The sequence below is a fragment of the Geotrypetes seraphini genome, chromosome 2, assembly GCF_902459505.1.
Source record: "Geotrypetes seraphini chromosome 2, aGeoSer1.1, whole genome shotgun sequence".
Classification (NCBI taxonomy): Eukaryota; Metazoa; Chordata; class Amphibia; order Gymnophiona; family Dermophiidae; genus Geotrypetes; species Geotrypetes seraphini.
In genome coordinates, this window is record NC_047085.1 from 164407626 (window position 1) to 164432463 (window position 24838).

Sequence of the window (24838 nt, forward strand, 5' to 3'; positions counted from 1 at the left end):
TCAGCTAGATTCCAATGCATAGAATTGGACAAGCCTTGTCTGTGTATCTGAAGGTCACCATATCCCTAGTATCTTGCAGCCACCCCTAAGGGCAAGCATCAGCCAGCCAGTTAGGCACTTCATATTACATTGCTCAGTTTCTACAGGTCTTTCTCAGGAAATACATGCAATACATTGTCTTTCATGAGCAAATGGAGTAGCAACTATGAAATATCCTTTGAGATGGTGCATTTCCTCTCAGTGCCAGGGACCATTAACTGCAGACATATTGCCATTAGACCACATGCTGGCAAGGAGGCTATTAATAGGAACCAAAAGTCATACCATTCCATTTATATTCAGATGGTATGCAATACCTCCAACAAAATAACTGATGCCTGCGACTGCTACCTAGGCTCCTGTCATGATATCTATACTCTGTCACAATTTGACATCCATGAGTGCTTTGAGAGTTGTAAGATCACTGGGGGTGGATGCTAGGTGAGTTCACTACACCCTTACACTCACTAACCTGCTCTTTCTCCACAGATGATTCTATGTGTAACATCCACCCCTGCAATCTTCTAGGATAATTAATGCTGTGATGTGCCAACCTCAATAACACTAATATTCAGCTACTCTCTTCCCTCTTCCTTATAGCTGATGGAAGCTACTGTCTCAAGACCTGGCTAATGATCCCCATAGGATGCACTGGGAAGGGGAAGGTCCACCATTCTGAAGAGGCGGGCCTGTTGACCAGAGACAGTAGGCATCCCTCTGGCCCACCTTCCTCTTAAAGGTATGGGGGGGGTGCCGGCAGGAGGGAGTGGGCTTACCTCCTGCCAGCAAGTTTTTGGGGGTTCACAGCAGGAGGGATTGGGTATCCCTCCTGCCATGGACAGTGGCCACTGCCACTCATCTGCCACTGCCACTCATCTGATCGCAGCAGGGAGATTCCCTTGCCGCAATCAGCTCAGTGGCAACTTGATTCTCTAAATGGTGTCTGTGACATGGATGCCAGTTAGTGAATTGGGGTGGATAGGCTGGGTTAGGCATCTGTTCATTAGGATGGACGTGATTATAGATAGCAAGCCCACGTGCGATTCTCAAAAGCTGCTTAGACAGCTGCTGAGACCGAGCATCCTATACAGAATCTGGCCCTTAATGTACACATTAAACAGTACCCAATGACCTTAGCGAGTATGCAAAAATCTAGCATTTAGCCCCTCCCCCCCAAAAAATAACCAAAACCTGAAGGCATTACATACACTAATTAGTGTTTAACAGGAATACCGAAAGAGAGTGGTATGATCTCATCAACATGCCATACCCTGTCTACCTGCTAGAGCCCAAAATATGACACCTGCCACAAGACTTATATTGGAGAGAAGTTATGTCCTGATGAACTCCCTTCAAAATCCCTATCACACCTGGCATCAAAATCAAAGAGCTTCAGTGCCTCTCTTCTCCTCCCTAAGCAGCAAGACAACGTATGCCATGATGCTATCCCACCAAGCTTCTATCAAGAAAATCAAGGGGCATGAGTGTCCTGATTTCGTCTTCTTTCAGCAGACATCTTTCTTCCCAGCAGGTTCAATAGCAGACAATACCTACTTTCCTAGAATCATCTGAGAATCTCATACCATAAGAGACTATACCATAGACTATACCCACAAGAAAAGAACATGCACCACAGAGTACAGGCCCTTGGGGCATACTACTTATGATTGTTTTCCCTGTGGATAACTGATCATTTTGTCCTAATCTCTGCTTCTAGTCTTTTAGCTAAATTGGACTCTTTAGTTTCCTACAGAATCTGTCAACTGTCTTATGAAAACTTGTGTTTGCTGAATCCATGTTGACTCATTCCAGTGGAGTGGCAGAATCCAAAGAGGTGTAGGGACTCTCTGCATCTATCCTATCTAGCAAGAGGATGGGGTCAAAGGAAAACGAATGACAGAGGAGTGTAACCTGCATCAAGTAGCAGGTACATTCCTAAACAAATAATAGAAGATTTTGCTTGCAGGCTCTGCACAGACTGTCAGGTATGAAAGAGAGACAACAGAGATATCATCAGCATAAATAAAGACATTTTATGTCATAGAAACATAGAAAAAAGCGGCAGAAAAGGGCTATAGCCCACCAAGTCTGCCCATTCCAAGTATCCTCCCCCTGAATTTACTCCCTTAAAGATCCCACGTGAGTATCCCATTTTTTCTTAAAATCCGTTACGCTACTGGCCTTTATCACCTGGGGTGGGAGTCTGTTCCAATGATCCACCACTCTTTCGGTGAAGAAGTACTTCCTGGGATCGCCATGAAAATTCCCTCCCCTGATTTTCAGCGGATGCCCTCTGGTGGTTGAGGGTCCCATGAGCCAGAAGATGTCATCTTCTGACTCGATGCGTCCCGTGATGTACTTATACGTTTCAATCATATCTCCCCGTTCTCTTCTTTCCTCAAGTGAGTACAGCCGCAACTTCTTTAGTCTTTCTTCATACGTGAGATCCTTGAGCCCCATGACCATCCTGGTGGCCGTTCTCTGAACCGATTCGATCCTCAGCACGTCCTTTCGGTAGTGTGGTCTCCAAAACTGAACACAGTACTCCAAGTGAGGCCTCACCATGGCTCTGTACAACGGCATCATAACCTCAGGTCTCCTGCTGACGAAACCTCTACGGATACACCCCATCATTTGTCAAGGGATTGCATAAGCAATGCAAGGTAAATATAAACAAAGGAGAGAGACAGGGATAGAGCCATGAAGTATACCGCAGGGGACAGAATAAGAAGTAGGAGCTGAACTATGACAGTACACCGGAAAAGATCTCTCAGTATGGTAAGACTGAAACCAGGTGATGGGTCAAAAGCGCGGACAACCGAGCGCGGACAACTGAGCGCAGGGCTTAATCACGCTGAAGAAAACCCGTATTTTAAAGGGCTTTGACAGGGGGTGTGGGGGGGAACCCCCCTCTATTTAATAGGGATCGTGCTGCCTCACGTTGCCATGTTGGGGGGGGGTATGGGGGTGTAACCCCCCTCATTATATTGAAAAATTAACTTTTTTCCTAAAAAACAGGGAAAAAGTTGTTTCCAGTATAGTGAATGGGGTTACAACCCCCCCCAACCCCCCACAACGTCAGCGCGATCTCTATTAAGTAAAGTGGGGGGGTTCCCCACCAACACCCCCCGTCAGAGCCCTTTAAAATACGGTTTTTCTTCGGTGCTCGGTTGTCGGTGCGCCTTTGTCCTTGTGCGCTTTAGACTAAGAACAAACCATGTATAAATAATGCCAGTAATATTCAGTTTTGAAGCTAAACAGTAAAAAATTATTTTTTAGCTGTATTTATAGAAAGTCAGTAAGAGTAAAAAAAGTTTGTAGAAGGCCTAAGCGTAGTCAGATTTATCATGACGCACTTATAGAATCTGGTTTTCACGCGGTGTTCTTTTTTTTTTTTTTGTCATTAAGCCAATGTGTAGTTTCTCCAGTACCATCTGTATATTTGGCCAGCCTTATTTTTATATTTGTGCCCGTTATTAAATTCCATCTTGGTATGGCTCAAAATGTTTGGCTGAGGCTAGATCAACATCTCTGGGCTTTGACTCGACTTATATGCATTTTCATTCTTTTTTGTATTGTTCTAGATATCTGGTTATGTTTAGATTTAGCTGTCCTGGGTTTGGTCTGGATTCAAATGGATATATTGTATGCTTCAACGCGTTTTAGTTTATGTTTTAATTTTTTAAAGTATTTTTTTAATAGTTTCTATTTTTTTATTTACTAACACCCCCCTCCCCCCCCACACAATTTTACAAAAGCATAGTTCAGTTTTTAGCACCGGTCACGGCGGTAACAGTTCCTACGCTCATAGGAATTCTATGAGTGTTGGAGCTGTTACTGTTGTGGCTAGTACTAAAAACTGCACTCCGGGGGGGATTACCGTATTTTCTCGCATATAACGTGCGCGTTATACGTGGTTTTTACGTACCGCGCATAGCCTTGCGCGTTATATGCGTGAGCGCGTTGTACAAAATTTTTTTTACATAGTTTCCCCCCCCCCCGACGCCTGATTCATCACCCGGAAGGGCGGGACTGCCGGATGAGGAAGCAGCGCAGCAGGGCTCAGAGAAGGGGCGGGACCGCCGGCAGAGGAAACAGCTGGGCTTGCTGGCATCCGGAAACAAGGTAGACAGCTTCTCCCTGGGGGAGGGGGGGAGGCTGTGGGGGTGCGAGTGGTCCTTCGGGTGGGGATACGAGCGGTCCTTCGGGGTGGGAGTGCGAGCGCTCCTTCCGGGTGATGAATCGGGCGACGGGGGAGTCGGGGCGGCATGCGCGGTATATGTGTGTGCGCGGTATATAAAAATTTCTGTACATAAAGTTGTGTTTTTCGCGCGCTATACCCGTGTGCGCGTTTTACACGGGTGCACGTTATCTATGTGAAAATACGGTAACTAATGTATTCTATTTCAGTATTGTATTACGTTATGATTTTATAATTGTACTAGTGTTTAAGCCCGTTACATTAACGGGTACTGATCCAGTATGGCTATTCTTCTTATGTCTTACCCCCCATATTTAGGCTCCCATTTCCTCTTTTACCTTCCCTATTTCCACCTTTTTTCACCAACTTAAAAATCTGTCCCTTTTTCTCTGACCTTCACCTCCATAGAACTCCCTCTCCAGTCCCCATCAACCTTTGCTTCTGCATTTTCACTTATTCTTCCAGCTCCTATCTTCAGCCCCTTTCTCCCAGCTTCAGTTTCAGTCCTTTTCTCTCACATGTCCCCTTTTGTAGCCTCCTTCTCCCACCTCCCCCTTTTTTCATCCCCAGCTCTCTTCTCTCACACATTCCCTTTTTATAGCCCCCAACCTTTTCTCCTTTTGCCTCTGAAGTGTGGCTTGGACCCTGGTCCAATGAAATCAGTTTCCATCCGCTCTGGAATACCAACAGCATATTGTGCGCTGAGAGCTCCCAGCTCCTTTCTCTAACATGTTCTCTTTTTACAATACCGACCTCAGCTCCAGCCCCCTTCTCCCACCTACCCTTTTTTCAGCCCCTAGTTCCCTTCTCCTATTTTCTCCTTTTGCCTCTGAAGTGTGGCTTGGACCCTGGTCCAATGAAATCAGTTCCCATTCGCTCTGGAATACTGACAGCATATTGTGCGCTGAGATGCTTCCCTGCTCGGTGGTTCTATTGTACTGCACATGCGTTTTAATATGGCATGGAAGCACGGAATCATGGAGTTTCAATCATAGTGCGCATGTGTTAACTAAGGTATTATTATTATAGATGTACCTTGAATACCTTAGCCCCTTTTTACAAAACCGCAAAAGTGGGTTTTTTTTAGCACAGACAGGTACGCTGGATGCTCTCCGCTGCTCCCAATGCTTTTAGGAACCCTGAGTGTTGGCAGCAGCGCAGAGTATTCAGGAGGGGGGAGGTTAACCTTGTATTTTGTATTTTCAGTTTTAATGGTATTTCAGTTTTATGGTTTACTTGGTTACCCTGGTTATGATAGCCATTGGCTATCTGCCTTATATTTCTAAACATTTTTGTTTTTATTAGTTTTTTTTTAAATGAGACTATTTTTTAAACTTCACTGTTTTATTTTCTCTTTTAAAGATCTTTGTCAATCTCCCAATCTCTCATTTAATGATACAAAGTGCTACTTGAATCATGGATGATACAGAGGATGAAGAGGGAACATATACTTGATACTTTAATTCATACCTACCGGTAGGTTGAATTAGGAAAAACAAATGTGGATCATTTGTTTTTCCTAATTCAACCTACCGGTAGGTATGAATTAAAGTATCAAGTATATGTTCCCTCTTCATCCTCTGTATCATCCATGATTCAAGTAGCACTTTGTATCATTAAATGATACCACTCAGGATTCTCTTAGCTCTGCTATATTTCCACTTGTTGGATTATGTTCTTTATTACCTCTATTTTTGCAATTCTAATGATATCTATGGACATTAAATGATACCATTCAGGATCCACTTAGCACTGTTACACTTTCACTTGGTTTATTATGTAACTTTATTGATCACCTTTTAAGTGTCGGTCTCTTTCACAACTTGTTCTAACACCATTCATTTCACACCTATTTCACTCACACATTATTATTATTAGTTTCTCACACTCACACAAATATTCATATTTGCAGGACCCCTGAGGAAGGTGTGTCTGTTGAAACACGGACCACGATGGGTCCATTTTAGACTGCATTATCTCAATGATTGAATAGACACCTGCATCAAGAACATCCTTTCCATGGGTTTTTTTTTTTCATTTTTGGTCTTTCCATTTCACTGTAGAACTGTTTGGGCTCTTCTTTGTTGCTGATGCTGTGATAAATGCACCAAAGCCCATTTAATTCCAGTGGTCTTCGGTGCATTTACTACAGCAGCATTGCTACTGTGACTTTGTAACAGGGGACCTCAGACTGTGAACCCTCCAGGGACAGAAAACTACCCTCTGTACCTGAATGTACACTGCTTCACTAGCTTTCTGGGCTTAGGGTACTCTAATGGAAACTTTCTTACATGCTAAGCCCAGGGTACTTTTTTTTAATGCAGGTTATGCAATAATGCCCTTACTAGTGCATGTTAACCTGCAAAAAATTATTGCAAGAACACTCAGAGACTGATTTTATAAATGGCACCTAAATCGGACAGTGCCTAGAAAAATATCAACAGTATATAATTTTTAGATTTTTTTGTACAAGTATGTCTTGCCTTGTGTATTGTTTTATTGTATATGTATTAATGATTTGTACCCTGATATATATGATTTATACCCTGTATATATATGTACCCTGATATATTAGTTTTTCACACTCACACTTAGATTTGAAATAATGTAAACAATAACACTCCACTATATAGCGAAGAGAACACTTTTTGATGAAAGAAAAAGCCTGAGGTCTATTGTGAACTCATATAAGCTCTACCATCACCACCCACATCACTGGCATAAAAAAACTTTCATCTCAAAGTGACGATTGCCAAGTATTTAATTTAAAAAAAAACTTGTCTGGAATAAAAACCCAGGTTGTTATCAAAACCACAAACTATCTAGACCACTTAGGTGCCATTTACAGAATCATGGCTAGCAGTGCCTATGTAAAACTTAAGTGCCTGAAATGTAGGGCAGGGTTTTAAAGGCCTACATATCAGCTGCCTTTTAGAGAATCATGCTTATGAGGCACCTAAATCATGCTCCACCCATAGAAATGCCCACTTATTTATTTATTTATTTAAAAAATTTCTTCTCTGCTTAGTGCCTAAGCGGATTACAATTAAAAAAAAAACCACACAGAATCAAATACACTTACCCCCTCTTCTACTAAACCGCGCTAGCGGTTTTAGCATGGGGAGCCGCACTGAATGGCCCACGCTGCTCTCAACGCTCATAGAGTTTTTATGAGCGTTGGGAGCAGCACGGGTCATTCAGCACGGTTCCTGGTGCTAAATCTGCTAGCGCGGTTTAGTAGAAGAGGCCCTTAGACATATTATAGCAACAAACATTATCTCTTCCAATTTCCTCCAACTACTCTGACTGGATAGGGGTCACAAGTGGTGTTCCGCAAGGGTCAGTGCTGGGACCACTGCTGTTCAATATATTTATTAATGATCTAGAAACAGGGACGAAGTGCGAAGTTATCAAGTTCGCGGATGACACAAAACTCTCCAGCAGGGTCAGAGAACTGCAGAGAGACCTGAACAAACTGAGTGAGTGGGCACAAAAATGCCAGATGAGCTTCAATGTGGAGAAATGTAAGGTCTTGCACATAGGGAAGGGGAACTCCATGTACAGCTATATGATGGGAGGGAGGGTACTCGGGGAAGGCAGCCAAGAAAAATATCTGGGGGTATTGGTGGATAACACAATGAAGCCAGCGGCGCAATGTGCAGCGGCCTCTAAAAAAGCGAGCAGAATGTTGGGCATTATCAAAAAAGGTATCACTACCAGAACGAAGGAAGTTATCCTGTCACTGTATCGAGCAATGGTGCACCCACATCTGGAATACTGCATCCAATACTGGTCGCCATACCTCAAGAAGGACATGGCAATACTCGAGAGGGTCCAGAGGAGAGCAACGAGGATGATAAAGGGTATGGAGAACCTTTCATATGCCGAACGGTTAGACAGGCTGGGGCTCTTTACCCTGGAAAAGCGGAGGCTGAGAGGGGACATGATAGAGACTTATAAAATCATGAAAGGCATAGAGAAGGTGGAGAGGGACAGATTCTTTAGACTAGCAGGGACAACTAAAACAAGAGGTCATTCAGAAAAACTGAGAGGAGACAGATTCATAACGAATGCAATGAAGTTCTTCTTCAGACACCTGGAACGCGCTTCCCGGAGAGGTGATAAGACAGAGTACAATTATGGGGTTCAAAAAGGGACTGGATGACTTCCTGGAAGCGAAGGGTATAACAGGGTACAGATAGAGGTTTACCTTACAGGACATTGAGCGAATAGGGTATGGACATTTTAGGTTAGGTAGGGAACACTTTCAGGTCATGGACCTGGAGGGCCGCCGCGGGAGCGGACTGCCAGGCACGATGGACCCCTGGTCTGACCTGGCAGAGGCAATGATTATGTTCTTATGCAGCACATCTGCTAAAAATAGCATACAGCGAATAAAATGTTTGCACAATACAAACTAAAAAATAGCCTTAACACCAAAAACTAATACAAAACTTTCACAAATAAATAAGTTTTTAATCGTTATAGAATCGGATAGGCGCGTCACCCAATTTTTTTTTTTAATTAACTTCCCCTCCCCCCTTTTACTAGCCGCGGTAGAGGTTTCTACAGCACTAAAATGCTCCAACACTGCTCCAACACTTATAGAATACCTCAGCTTAGTAAAAGAGGGCCTAGGTTAGGCGCCTTTTATAGAATCAGCCCCTTACTGTCTCATTTTTAGCAGGCGGTGAATGCTCCCTTGTTTACTTTGTCTTAGTTTATTACTGTATGTTAAAAATAATGTACCACCTGGCTAATGAGCCTACACCCACTCTCTGCTCATACCATTTCCGTTGCCAAAAGTATTATTGAAAATTCATTAATATGCAGTCTTGTGCATGGAAACAGCTCAAATACTGCAAAACGCTTTAACATGTTTATGTGGTAGTCTGTTCTTGCATGCTAACCACACGTTAAGGATTTAATACCCTAGGGTAAAAATGTCCCCTACACAAAGAAAATAAAATCCTAACTATAAATAAATAATACTGGGTCCACATTAGATGTCACAACCCAGAAAAAGTATTTCGGAGTCACTGTAGACAGGTCAAAAATAGCAGCCGATCTATTGTGGTAAAAAAAAAGAATCAGCAGATCAGATGGAAAAGTCCTTTAAAAATATATTTATTAAGAAACTACACTTAAAATAGACAATAGGGGAAAGGGATTGGGACTTGTATACCACCATTTTGTAATTTTACAACCACACTCAAAGTGGTTTACATACAGGTACTTCAAGTGTTTCCCCTCTCTGTCCTGGTAGACTCACAATCTATCTAATGTACCTGGGGCAGTGGGGGATTAAGTGACTTGCCAAGGGTCACAAAGAGAAGCACGGGGTTTGAACCCACAATCTCAGGGTGCTGAGGCTGTAGCTCTAACCACTACGTACATAGCCATGTTTGAGCCCGTGTTGGGCTACTTTCCCTTTTAAATGTCATTTCTTTTTTTTTTTCTTTATTCATTTTTATAACTTACATCAAGTGTAACAAAAAGTAACATCATTTTAACTTAAATATATCACTTGAAATTCTATAATTAATCATACTCATATTTTATCCCATTTCCTCCCAACTCTTCAATATATCACAACACATATATCATATAATAATGACTTTCCTTTCATTCAAAGCACCTAGTGAAAATTCAAAAAATTACCCCCTCCCCATTATTTCATTTGTACTAACCAGGGAAATGATATTTTTTCATTGTAATAATTTGTTAATGGCCCCAAACATCTTGAAATTTATTAAAATTTCCTTTCTGAAGAGCTAATGTTCTTTCCATTTTATAAATATGTCATTTCTTAATAAATATCTGTTGAAAGGGCTTTTTTTTATCTAATCTGTTTCTTTTATTGTCACTGTAGACAGTACATTGAAACAGTCAACTCAGTAGACAAAAGACAAGAAGAATGCATGAATTATGATTCCGAAAGGAACAGCAAATAGAACTAAATACAATAAAGCCTCTCTAGTGATTTATGGGCGACCATGCCTTGAGTACTGCTTACAGTTATGGCCATGACTTTTCAAAAAGGATATAGCAGAAACAGAAAAAGTGCAAAGGACAGCCCCCAAAAAATAAATAAATAAATAAAGGAGGCAGAACTGTTCCTACAGAAAAAATGACTTAACAAGTTATGGATTTTAAGCTTGGAGAAGAGATGTGTTTAAAATGAAACTCCCTCTTTTACAAAGCCGTGTGGCAAAAGCCCCAAAGCCCTTTAAATCCCTTTGGGTTTCGTGGTACTTACCGCAGCGACAGCCACTAGAGCGGCTTTGTAAAAAAAAAAAGGGAGGGGTGGGGGACAGGTTAATAAGGAAGCGTTATCTACTTTGTCAAATGGTGCCAAGAACAGCAGATAAACAATGCTAATAGCTTTAAAACAAATGTAATAATTTTTTTTTTTTTTTTCAGTCAACATAGTCTTCAGCTATGGAATTTGTTGCCAGGAAGTTAGTACAAGTTTCTGGAAGACTATGGGCTAGATTCACTAAGTCCACCGATCAAGTCCCAACCACTTAGTGACCCCTTTGCGACCTGGACCCGATTTCGATCCGTGCATGCAAATGAAGGGGAGGACATCCAAAAGTAGGGAAGGCTGCGATTCACAGAAAAAGTAAGGAACTCCAACTGGGCTGGCCAATCACAAAAGAAGCAACTGGTGAGGCTCAGTCGTTCAAGACCTTGCCGACTGCTCTACAGCCCTGCAATCACTTCACATACTGCCCTGCTCGCTGCCTCTCTGCTATGTAGCTGTGAAATCTACTTCCTCCCAAGCAACCGCCAAGCACAGTGGACACCGCTATCCATGGGATGCCGCCTGCTCCTGTGCATAGGGAGTAACATCGCCGGGTGACGAGCGCGGCTGGAAACAGCAGCAGCAGAAATAGAAGCCGGGAAAGGTAGGGGGGGGGGGGGAAACAGCACTCTGCATCAGCTCTGGCCAGCCTGGAAAGCATGAGATCTAGCCCAGAAAATGTTAGCGGTTGTTCAGTAGAGGGTTTTAACTCGCGGGTTTAAAGCAGTGCAGCCCCTCTTTAAACCCGCAAGTTAAAACCGGGCTCGCACTAAAGTCGGGGCGGCAAGGAGAGTTTCAGTTTAAAAAGCAAAGTTACTACGGAGGCAAGCGCATGCACAGACCATCTACAAGCAAAGAAGATGTGTGCGCATGCATCAGCATCACTCTTCTGTGATCCACATGGTCGGTTGGGGGTGTGTCTCTGATCGGCCTAATTAGAACATAGAAACATAGAATATGACGGCAGAAAAGGGCCACAGCCCATCTAGTCTGCCCACACTAATGGCCCACCTCCTAACTACCTCCATGAAGAGATCCCACATGCCAATCCCATCTTTTCTTAAAATCTGGCACACTGCTGGCCTCAATTACCTGTTGTGGAAGATTATTCCAGCGATCAACCACCCTTTCGGTGAAGAAATATTTTCTGGTGTCGCCATGAAATTTCTCACCCCTGATTTTCAATGGATGCCCTCTTGTTGCCGTGGATCCTTTAATGAAAAAAGATCCTCTTCCACCTCGATACGGCCTGTGACATATTTGAACGTCTCGATCATGTCTCCCCTCTCTCTGCGTTTCTCAAGTGAGTACAGCTGCAACTTACCCAGTCGTTCCTCATACAGGAGATCCTTGAGACCTGAGACCATCCTGGTGGCCATTCGCTGAACCGACTCAACTCTCCGCACATCTTTTTGATAATGCGGCCTCCAGAATTGTACACAGTATTCCAGATGGGGTCTCACAATGGATCTGTACAACGGCATTATGACCTTGGGCTTACGGCTGACGAAACTTCTACGGATACAGCCCATGATTTGTCTAGCCCTGGATGAAGCTTTCTCCACTTGATTGGCAGTCTTCATGTCTTTGCTAATGATCACCCCAAGTCACGTTCTGCTACAGTCCTTGCTAGGATCTCACCATTTAGGATGTAAGTCCTGCATGGATTTTTGCCACCAAGGTGCATGACCTTGCATTTTTTGGCATTGAAACTTAGTTGCCAAGTCTTTGACCAATGCTCCAGCAGGAGTAGGTCCTGCGTCATACTGTCGGGCATTGAGCTTTTGTCGGGCACTGTGCTTTCATCTGTTGTGCAGTTGCCTACTATGTTGCATAGTTTGGCGTCATCGGCGAATAATGTAATTTTACCTTGAAGCCCCTCAGCCAAGTTTCTTACGAAGATGTTAAATAGGATCGGGCCCAAGACCTTGTGGCACTCCTCTGATCACCTCCGTTGTATCAGAGAGGGTACCGTTTACCATTACCCTCTGAAGTCTACCTCTAAGCCAGTCCCTAACCCATGCGGTTAATGTTTCACCCAGTCCCATCGAACCCATCTTGCTCAATAACCTGCGGTGTGGGACGCTATCAAACGCTTTGCTAAAGTCCAAGTACACGACATCCAGGGACACCCCTATATCCAGCTTTCTTGTTACCCAGTCAAAGAAGCTGATCAGATTTGATTGGCAGGACCTTCCCTTCATAAAACCATGTTGATGGGGATCTGGTAGATTCTCCTCGTTCAGGATCGTATCCAATTGCCATTTGATTAGTGTTTCCATAAGTTTACTTACTATCGATGTGAGACTCACCGGTCTATAATTCTCAGCCTCCGTCCCTTTTTGTGGAGTGGAATGTCATTAGCCATTTTCCAATCCAACGGGACTCTTCCTGTACTTAGGGAAAGATTGAAGAGTGTGGATAACGGTTCCGCCAGGACGTCACTCAACTCCCTGAGCACCCTGGGGTGTAGTTTGTCCAGTCCCATAGCTTTGTTCACCTTGAGTCTTGATAGCTCCTCGTAGACACTGCTGGGCGTAAACTCAAAATTTCAAAACAGGTCTTCCGAGTTTTCCCTCGTCGGTAGCTGAGGGCCGGATCCCGGCGCCTTGCAAGTGAAGACCGAGCAGAAGTATTCATTTAAAAGTTTGGCTTTGTCGGAGTCCGATTCTATATAGTTCCCATCAGGTTTCCTAAGGCGTACTATCCCATCTGTGTTTCTTTTTCTGTCACTAATATACCGGAAGAAGGATTTATCGCCCTTTTTGATGTTCTTCGCAAGGTTCTCCTCCATTCGGAGTTTGGCCTCCCTGACTGCCATTTTGACCGCTTTTGACTTTGCCAGATAGTCTTCCTTGGATTCTCGCTTCCCTGATTGTTTGTAGAGGATGAACACTCTTTTCTTCTTTTTTATGAGGTCTGAGATCTCCGCAGAGAACAACTGTGGTCTATTGTTTCTTCGCCGTTTACTTACTGATTTGACGTAGCGGTTGGTTGCTTTGTGTAAGGTTGATTTCAGAGTTAGCATGAGGATGCGTTGTGAATCGGGTGCCCAGACATGGATCAGACACGGACTGGAAAGGTAAGGTGGTTCTTAGTGGAATCTAGCCCTATAAATGATACAGGCAGCCTCATCTCTGTTTCTTATCTTATTTGAGGGAGTTGGTAATATGGTGTGGATTTCTGGGGTTTTTTTCCTTAGGAGCCAATCAGCCATGTACTTTCGAAGAGGCTTAAACTGACTGGATAAATCACTGTTCTAAGGTAGCATGACAATCTTATGCCCATTTTCATAAAATGATAATGTGGATCATGTATGAAGCTGAAAATGCATTATGCTGACATACACTAAAGAAAGTTATTTTGCATTTCCTGAGATACTTGGGACTCATCGGTTATTTTCTTTTTTTTTTTCTTTTCACACAGAGGGTATTTCTATGAGGGAGTGCTTAGATTTAAGTGATAGGGAAATACATTTTTAAAGCCTATTATGTAAAGCAAAAGGTGTTGTTGTTTTTTCTTTATAGAATGCTCGCATAAGTGGCCAAAAGATGCATCTGTATGAAGCATACACTTGCACCAGCCATAGAGGTATGTTAAATGTTTGCACCTAGTTTGGAAAAGACTGCATGGAGATCAGAGTTTGACAAAGTTTCTTAGGATTCAGAAGCCAGGCTTGGAAGAACTGGAATTTTTATTTATGCAGATCTACGATTGTGAATGTCTACTTGTAACCCCTTCTGAGCTTCTGGGAGAACAGGATAGAAATCAAAATAAATAAATTTACTGTATAAATCACACATTCATAATGTGCTCAAAGTGATGCACCATAAGTTGTTGTTTTTTTGTTTTTTTTAAGTAGTATGGACGGAATACATGGATAAGAGGCTACTGAACACCCCATCGCCCACTCACCTACAGAGTACTTGGCAATGGGCAGAGGCTTTAGGCTGTGGTTGCTGGAGCAATGGGAGAGAAGCTAAAGCTGACGCTGAATCTGCTAAGGGTGGGTGAGATGTAGCACCCTTCCACCTACTCCCAGAGAGGCAGAGATTCTTCCTGGCCAAATGCACAGCTTTAACCTTTCTCCTCTACCCTTAGCACTTGCAGTTTTAACTAATGGCATAACTATTAGAGGTCTCAGGGGCTCAGGCCCCTATATATATATATATATATATATATATATATATATATAAAACTGCCAAAATTTTGGGGGAGGGGGAGAGCTTGCCTGCTTCTCAGGCAGCATGTGGAGGAATCAGGTGGCAAAACTTCCCAGGAGAGCATCAATAGTGGCCAGGAGGAGAGGGATTGAGAAATGCTTGGCCTATCCCAGGGGTAGGCAATTCCAGTCCTCGAGAGCAGAAGCCAGGTCAGATTTTCAGGATATCCACAATAAATATTCATGAGATAGATTTGCATCTCAAGAGGCAGTGCATGCAAATCCATCTCATACATAGTCATTGTGGATATCCTGAAAACCTGACCTGGCTCCGGCTCTCGAGAACTGGAATTGCCTACCCCTGGCCTATCCAGTACAAAAGACAAACAGGAGAAACTGCCTTCATAACAGTGAGGGGCATGAAAGCAACAATGAAGGAGACCAGATGGTGCACGGACGGCTTCATTGACTGGTCTACAAGTACTCCCAAGTCCCTTTCCTGGGGGCTCTATCCCGCTCCCTCCACAGCATAGAGACACTCATCTCTTGCTTCCACCTGCTCCCCTTCTCCCCAGCATATGTACAAAGATCCACCTACTACTCCCCCCCTCAGCACAGACAACCACCTCCTGCTTCCTTTCTCCTGCCCCACCATACAGACACTGTTCTGCTTCTCCCCACCCCCACCCCAATATTCTCAATGCCATAGTATACACACTTACTTCATATACCCTCACTGATCCCTGACCCTGTGAGACTAGAGGGCTGCCTGTGTGGGTGAGTGAGTATATGCACACCTGTGTCCAAAATACAGTGTCTGGGGGCAGAATGAGGGAAGAAAAGAGATGTCACTTATTTTTCCTTTTGATTCCCACATCTCCATATGAATTAAAGACTGCAAAACCTAGGTCTTAGTCACCATGGCGACATGATACCTGGGGTTTGTCAAGCTCTGAAGTCGATTATAAGTTTTTATAATTTGTGTGCATAATTATTCATCCAACACATGTTCTGCCCAAACTCTCTATACAATATATGCAGATTTACAAATTATGTGCCATCACTTCTAGGCACGTACTTACAGAATTTATACATATACACTTCTCCCTCCGTATTTGCAGTTTCAGCAATCGCGTTTTTGATTATTCGTGGTTTTTAGCTTGCTGGCTCCTATCCCCAAAATTACATCAGCTTGCATAGAGAAATCACTGATTCCTAGCACTTTCTTCACCGTGTTTTGCCTCTTCTTCAGGAACCGGCCAGTTCTCCCACCATGTTATTCGCGGTTTCACCATATTCACAATGGTTTTTAATAGAAAACAGCAAATAACATATGAAAAAGTTATTTGTCGGTCTGTTAATTCCCTATCATAGCGAATATGGAGGGAGAATGTGTTTATAAACAAGCAGTCCTCGGGTTAAGAACGAGTTCCATTTTTAAAACTCTTCTAAAGTTGAATTTGTATGTAACTGTAAAAACATAAAATATTAAAGAAAAAGTCCTCAAAATAAAGTACTGTAGATTAAATAGAAAGAAAAGATAGCAGGTTTACACTTACTTTCGTTCTTCACCGTAGTGCATACTGGAAGGGTAGTGCATGATGTAACATTAGTTGGATGATGATGGAGAGATGGCTACTATTGAAAAATGGCTCTTGTGCTGGAGAGGATGGGCCTGATTCTGGAGAATCAGGATTTATTTCTGAAGAGTCAGAATTTAGAATGAAGAAAGCCATCACCATTTCACTTACCGCAGTCACAAGCTTAGCCTTCTTTCTCCGCCTTCATAGCCATGTGCCTCCAGACCAGGTCTTTCTTCTTCTCCACTGCTCTCCTATGCCTCTACACCAGGACCAAACCTTTTCTCTCCTACCTCCACTGCTCCCCTGTGTCTCCACACCAGGACCAGGCCTTTCTTCTTCTCCACTGCTCCCCTATGTCTGGACACCAGCACCAGGCTTTTTCTCTCCTCTTCCACTGCTCCCCTGTGCACCCACACTGCATGGGTCCAGACCCAACACTAGCATGCACTGACCATGGATGCATTGTCTTCACTTCCGGAGAGCACCAGATGTGACCAACATCGGGTTTCTTTAAAGCTGATCTGCTGACAGCTAACGTCAGCTGCTCTGCCACCACAGGGATGGAAAACTCCCACCAGGATGGAAGCCAACATCAGCTGCTCTGCTGCCGTGGGGGATGGAGAGTCGCTGTGGGGAAGAAAAGACCCTGCTGGGATGGAAAGCCAATATCAGCTGCTCTGCCGCCCATGGGATGGAAAGCCAACATCAGCTGCTCTGCTGCCCCGTTTGTAAGTACGAGTCCAACGTAAGTCAGACGTTCGTAACCCAGGCACTGCCTATACTCCCAAATGGCTAGAATACCAGCATTTCTTGCTGCCTAAAACTGGTTGCCTCCTAAAAGAATTCTATCACTGGGTGTTGCCAATTAAACATCCAGAGGATATGTGATAAGAGCCTGTTCTATAAAGAAAGTAGATGCCTGCTTTCTTTTACAGCAGGGGCTCTAAACACAGTCCTTGGGATATGCCAAGCCAGTCTGGTTTCAAGATGTCCGCAATGAATATACATGAGAGAAATTTGCATGCACTGCCTCTGTCATGGGCAAATCTCTCTCACTCATAAACTTGCAATATTTTGTAAGTTGTGTGTGTATATTTTGGAACCCCACTTTTGTCTCACCCATACTCCACCCCTCTCTATGCCCCCTTGCAAATACATGCTATGTAAATTAAGCCAGTATTTGCAGAATAGTATTTAGGTCTCATGTTAACACGTGCATGCATGTGTGTGCATATGAGTATATACATGCAAATGCTAATATTTAAAATTTTACACATGTAACGAGAATATAAAGGTGAGCACCTAGGTTATAGAATTGTCCCAACAGTGTATAATAATTTTTCTCAGCTGAAGTCATTGCTTGTATCTCTTTAAAAAAAACATTTCAAACTCACACATTCAGCTGAATTGATTCTATTGTGATAAGGTCTATTATTCATAATGGCAGCATAATAATAAATAACCTCTATTTATTTCTTCCACCCCTTTCCACCAAAGTACTTCATTATCCTGAGCTCAGTTTTATATCAAATTTATTTTACTTTTCCTGAAACTTTAAAAACAAGCACGGAATGAAAATAGTGAGTTTAAAGAATTGCCTGTGATCCTCATTCAGTGCTTCCCAATAATGGAAACAGATTCTCTCTTTCTTTTCCTAGAGGACTGCTTGCATGAACTGTAAGTAGTTTCTTTTTTTTTTTTTTTTTGCTTATGTTCAGTAGGAGTACTGTGGAATGAAATGCACAATGGGAAACGGCAGAGTGAAATTTCAGCTTTAGTTAGAGATCTTGCATCTCGGTGATTCAAGTTAAAACACCAGATCAGAATTTAGATACATTATTCAAACACTGATATAGCTTTGCTGTCTAGCTGTCTGCAAAAGACGTGCACCGGCAAACCATTCAAGCATTTTATTTCCAATATTTGGCGATAATAAAATAAGTAGCATGCATTAAGACATTTTAATATGTGGCTGTTTAAGAGATGAAATAACTTGGATTAAGCTGAAATGTCCATTAAAGTAACATATTGCATTTAGGATAATTTTTCTTCAGTAAGACTGTTTCCTGTATGAGAAAGGGAGATGATCCTTTAGGGAAAGATCAGTGCAACAGGGTGATGATTTATCTCTGCCTGTCTTTATAATGTTCTCCTTAGAAATCAAACACCAGTCTAAAGAGATACCCCCCTCCCCCCTCCTTTTATCAAGCTGTGCTAGAGGTGTTCAGCAAGGGCCGGAGAAATAAGTGCTTCAACACTTATAGGAATTCTATGAGCGTCAAAGTATTTACCCTGCCGACTTGCGCTAAAAACCTTTAGTGCAGCTTGATAAAAAGGTCCCTAAGCAAACAAACAGAAGAACCGATAATAGATATGTGCATTTGTTCAATTTTTGTGCTTTAAAAATTTGTAGAGTGTGTATACAGTACATACAAAAAAACGACAACACAAAAATCTAAAGGGAAATAGACAAGAACCAAAGGACCCGTGTAAGTTTTGGGTTCCAAGAAGTTGGCATCTGGTTTATTTTGGAAAGTATGGCAGTGATCTCAGAATGGGTTGTAAAAGTGGAACAACACTTCTGTTATGATGTACTTGTAGGTATGATCAGGGGAGCCAATCCCAAGAGGCCAAAGCAAATCAACAATGATTTATCTTAAAGCTAAGCAGTTGGATGTGGTTGGCATATTTTTCATTATCCCATACTTGTATCTTGTTTGCATGTTCCTTAGGTTTTCCTACTCATTTTATTATTTCAGTAACATTTGGATTAATCAGAAACTATTTCACACACATACACACACACACACACACACACACACACACACACACACACACAAACACACCCCAGGAAACTAGTGCCCTATCATGCAATAAGCACATAATTTGTGACTGAGATTAACAATGACAACCACCTTCTCCCAGCACAGCTGATTTTCAGATACTGATTTTGCTAGTGGGAACACAGTGACTCCAGGGTGAGGCTATACTAATCTTTATACTGTATCTACTTTATTTCGCTTAGACCACGAGAGGGTGCTGTAAACTAGTTAGTACATTTTTTTTTTTTTTTACAGTCTGTCAATTTTCAACAACTTAACAACTTTCGATTTAAGAGTGTATTCAAAAATCAGTTACATTTTAGATCTGTTTGTTAAATACATTATCCTCTCAATTGTGGTTGCTCTTAAAGTACTGTTAAAAAAAAATAGTTGTTACCTTAACAGAGAGTAATGTGCTTGTCTTATATTCCAGGCAAATATCACTGTTAATGGCAGGGCACTTCTTATGTAAACAAGTAGTTAAAAGCCAGCCAGCTGCAGATGGAAAGCACCCCCAAAGACCATCCCTGACACCCTGTGCCCTATTTGTTCTTGTTTTTTTTACATCTGTTCAAAATGGGGGAGTTAGGGGGTTGGTAGGGGAGGGAACCCCAAATGCTTACTTTGTTACGAGGCTGATCATTCCCCGAAGTCCAGTCTGGTCTATATCCGCCCCATGGCCAATTCAACTGTCCTTTAGAGCGGAGAAGCCACTGTACTCCAAACGATAACCAGCTACAGGCAAAGTACTTTGGAGAAACAGTCCCCCAGAGGCTTAAAGCAAGGTAGAAATCCTTGAGGCTCTTTCCTATCTGTGGGAACTTACAAGCACGATGTATTTTCTCCCTCTTGTCACACTTAATAGCTGTTTTTCTAAGCAGATGCGCCGTCTCTGGAAGGCATTTACTCTCCTGACTCCGCAGCACAGTCGATCTCGGTTTAGAAGACAGAGAAACTGAGATACAGAGGCAGGGCTGAGCTGACAAGGGAAAGGGGGCGGAGCACAGAAGGTGCCTCACTGCCTTCTCCCTCCCACCATCCCAATCCCAATGCTCCCTCGCCACGGCAGCATGGCTAAGAAAAAGGTTTATTCTGAAGGCAGCTTACTTAGGCATTTCATACATAAATCAGTTAAGCACAATGTTTAAAGCATGCCCTCTTTGCATTAAACATGATAAGAAGTTATCAAAGAGAAATAAATTGTCCTTTATAAAATCTCATTTCAGAATTAGGCTTCAGATAGTGGTCAGGGGTGTCAAGCTGCAATTCTGGAGGGCAGCAAACCAGTAGATTTCAGGATACTCTTAGCAAATATGCATTAGATATAGTTGTATAGAACAGAAGCAATAATTTAAAATACATGTCAAAACTATTAATTAAAGTTATCTGGAAAACCTGACTGCAGCCCTCTGGGATTGTACTTTGATACCCTTGCCTTAAAGGAATACAAACTCCTATATAAAAATACACAAACATAATTCTTAAATTTAATCCACATAAGTGAAAATGCAAACAACAAAATTTAAGGAGAAAAAAAAGGGCTGCATACCAATTTTATCTAATGTGATTAACCAGAATAATAAATCCATATCCATATGGGGCTCATGAAATGTGTGCACTGAAAGCAACATTAACACCACCCCCTCCCCTTTTTTTTAAAGCTGTGCTAAGCTTTTTTATCGTCGGCTGTGGTGGTATTAGGTCCGATGCTCATAGAATTCCTACACGTGTCAAATTTAATACCATTGCAGCCGGCAATAAAAAAAGCCTAACATGGCTTCATAAGCAGCTATTAAATTTCACATTTACTATTTATTTTTATTTGGTTGCAATCAAGTCAAGAATTGCATTGATCATAGTTTTTAAAACTGTGAATTAAATCCAAAGTAACCTAGGTTAAAAAGTGCATTAGTTCAAGTTTAATTTTAATAGTTACAAATGGAAATTAAAGTCCGAATATTAAAGAAAGAAAGAAAGAAAGAAGAGCCCGAGAGCATGTCTCGATGGGCAAAGAGAAAGTGGGGCTGAGAGCAGTGGCATACCAAGGGGAGGGGGGAAATCTGCCCCGGGTGCAGCCTTAGGGGGGTGCATATCCGTACAGGTCCGGAAAATTCCTGGGCTGCGACGGCACTAAGCAGCATCGGCGTCCCCCTTGCCCCGCAACAGCACTCAAATTCGGCCTCCTTCTCCCGGCATCAGCAGAACTTCAGATCGGCAACAGGTGCTCAGTCAAAAGTTTCCCCTGACTGAACTGCCTGGGCGGAAACCGGAAGCTGAGTCAGGAGAAGCTTTTGACTGAGCACTTGTTGCCGATCTGAAGTTCTGCTGATGCCGGGGGAAGGAGGCCGAACTTGAGTGCTGTCGCGGGGCAGGGGGAGTGCCAATGCCGCTCAGTGCCATCGCGGTGGGGGGGGTCTTGCCGATCTTGTTGCCAAAATCGGAAAGGTGAGGGAGAAACATGGGCCTGTGGTGGATGGAGAGATTAAGAGAAGGGGACAGATGATGGAAGTGGGGGAAAGAGAGAGAAGGGACAGAGAGAAGATGGAAGTGGAGAGAAGGGGGAGAGAGAAGAGGGCAGATGATGGAAGTGGGGGGAAAAAGAGAGAAAGGGCAGATGATGGAAGTGGAGAGAAGGGGGCAGATGATGGAAAGAGGGGGAAAGAGAGAGAAGGGGCAGATGATGGAAGTGAGGAGAAGGGGCAGATGATGGAAGTGGGTAGAAAGAGAGAGAAGGGGCAGATGATGGAAGTGAGGAGAAGGGGCAGATGATGGAAGTGGGGAGAGAGAAGAGTGCAGATGATGGAAGTGGAGAGAAGGGAGAGAGAGAAGAGGGCAGAGGATGGATGGAGGGGATAAATAAAAGGAGGGCACAGGATGGGGGGAAAAGGATTGAGTTAGGGAAATACTGGAGGGGGTGAGGTAAAGAGGTGGTGAGTTGTAGGTAGACAGTAAAAAAGGAAACTGATGAGAGGGTAGTAAGAACGTAATCTAGATGGATGCAGAAAATAAATTATAAAGGAAAATGAGGGAAGAAAGAGATTGCAGAAGAGAGGTATGGGAGAGGGATGGAGAGGAGAGAGATGCCAGACCAATGGGGGTGAAAGGAGAGATGGAAGGGGGAGGCATACAGTTTCTGGAAGGGGCATAGAAGGAGAGAAGATGCCATATAGGGGCAGAGAGATGGCAGACAGTGGATGGAAGGAAGAGAGTAACAAGAAGATGAGGAAAGCAGAAACCAGAGAAGACAAAGGAAGAACAAAAATTTTCTATTTATTTGTTGCTTTAGGAGACATGTGTCACTGTTTCTGTGGTGTTGCATTGTATGCAGAGTCTAGCTTCTTGCTGGTTCAATTTAACCTTTGTCTATGTATTTCTATTTTATCTCCCCTTTTACAAAACTGTGGAGCGTTTTTAGCGCCAGCCGTGGTGGTAGCAGCTCTGATGCTCAGAATTCTATGAGCGTCAGAGCTGTTACCACCGTGGCTAAAATCCACACTACAGTTTTGTAAAAGAGGGAGGGGTTAGTTTGTGATGACATATTCCATACTAGGCGAAGGTATTTTCTGTGCTCTGTGTGTTCAAAAGACATGGTTTTCTGTTAGAATTGATGGTGTAGGATTGATCTGTACTAGTCTGGCTTGTTTAGTTTACAATGGGTGTATTGATGTTGTACTGCTCACTGCATATGTAAGATGCTGCTTTTTCCTAGGTACTCATGTGTGACGTGTGACTTGTTACTAAAAATCATGTTTTTCGTACAGATGAGGAGGGGTGCCAAAAAATGATGGGCCCCAGGTGTCACATATGCTAGGCACGCCACTGGCTGAGAGGCCCGCATTGTCACCCATCGAGGCAAGCAAAATGGACATAGCGTGGCAGGGTGGGGTGGGGGTCCTCCAGGGGATAGGATTGGCCGGTGGATTATTCCCACCAAGGAAATTTAAAATGACTGGTGGGTGCATGGCCGTGAGGTGTGCCAGGGTGAGGTACAAAAGCCAGGACTTCAAAGGACTTGAGGCTTATCTGGATCCTTGGAGGCAGCTTTCTACATGGTCACATGGCGGTTGTGTTGGAGTTGATGATGACGGCAAGGGGGTCCCGTCGTTGGAGGTGCCAGCAGAGATTTCCTTCAGAGAGGAAGGCGCATCAGACCAGGTGGGAGCGGGTCCAGGGGAGAAGTGTTTGTGACTGCCACGCCATTCAAAATCTTGTGCTCAGGCATCATGCAATAAGTTCCAAATGTGCAAGCGCAAACCACATGCTAAAAATAAAAATTATAATCTAATCTAAATTTAAGTTTGTATACTGCATCATCTTCTGAAAGAAGCTCAATTTGGTTAACAAATGAATATCTGACAAGATTAGTGGTAATCGACTTGAACATAAAGATATAATTAATTCATGAATTCCCACCATCTGATAAAAGTTCACTATCGACAATATGGGAAGTTATTTGCATACCCTGAGACCATTGTTTAAATATCTAAAAGAGTTTTCATACACTTCCGAAAGGTCTGAAATTCTGAGAGTAGATGTGTCTAGGGGGTAGAGAGTGAGTGTTTCCGAGCTAATCAGTTAGCTCACCCACACTGCTGCATGCTGATTAGCATGGGATTAGCATGCACCCCCTTGGGGGAAATTCTGTAAATGGTGTCTAAAAAGATAGGCACCTGTAGTATGCGAACTTTGAGGGTCTGATTCTGTAAGCAGCAGATGCTTGCAAAATGGGCAACTGCCATGTTTCAATCACCAGCAGTGCCATGTCCAGAATCTTTTTTTTTTTTTTTTACATAGGCGCCTTAAATGTAAGCTAGCATTTTAAAGGCCTACATTTGAGGTGCCAGTCTCATGCCTACAGGGGCATTTAAGGATGTCTACAGATGCCTAAGGCCACTTCCGGTGCAAACCAAACCCATGCCAGCCTTAGGCATCTGTTTACATCTCCGTAGGTGCGAAACAGGTGCCTAAGAATGGTGCATGCAATTTTTTTAGAAAATGTGCCTTCGATTGGTTCGTTAGATGGTGGTAGAATGGCTCCAGCCGCCTAACTTCTGAACGCCATTTGGAGAATTTGGCCCTGAGAAACAAATGCCATCATTCTCCACAGTGTAGAGGTGATGTGCAAGCGTTCAGCGTGGCATTCTCCTGGCTCTCAGGCCACTACACTAACCATTAGGCTACTCCTCTCTATATCTTTGAAAACTGACCACCTAAGTTTAACTAACAATTCCTACTGCTGAATCGGAAGCCTTATGGTCCATTTCCAGAGGATCTAGGCAGGCAGACTATCTTGGGACCCCAGAGGCATAGAAACTTTGATTTTTATGCAATGGCGTACCTAACATATGTGACACCCGGAGCCCATCTGTACGAAAAACATGATTTTTAGTAACAATCCACACATCACATGAGTACCTAGGAAAAGGCAGCATCTTACATACTGCAGTGAACAGTACAACATCAATACACCCATTTTAAACTAAACAAGCCAGACTAGTACAGATCAATCCTACACCATCAATTCTAACAGAAAACCATGTCTTTTGAACACACAGAACACAGAAAACACCTTCGCCTAGTATGGAATATGTCATTACAAACTAACCTCTTCCCCTTTTACAAAACTGTAGTGTGGATTTTAGCCACAGTGGTAACAGCTCTGACGCTCATGGAATTCTGAGCATCAGAGCTGCTACCACCACGGCTGGCGCTAAAATACACTCC

At 43.0% G+C, this 24838-nt stretch overlaps 1 protein-coding gene across 3 annotated transcripts in view; it reads right to left on the reverse strand.

The window, feature by feature from the left end:
• The window catches only part of DSEL (dermatan sulfate epimerase like), a 32008-nt gene extending 11944 nt beyond the window's left edge, over positions 1-20064 (reverse strand). The window contains exon 1 of one of the 3 annotated variants that reach the window (XM_033934229.1): positions 19941-20064. The gene's annotated coding sequence lies outside the window, so the exon portion shown is untranslated. Of the gene's footprint in view, positions 1-16460; positions 16869-19737 lie in introns of those variants that run through there. The other 2 variants (XM_033934228.1, XM_033934230.1) reach the window with 2 other exon arrangements.
• Positions 20065-24838: the final 4774 nt, after the last annotated feature.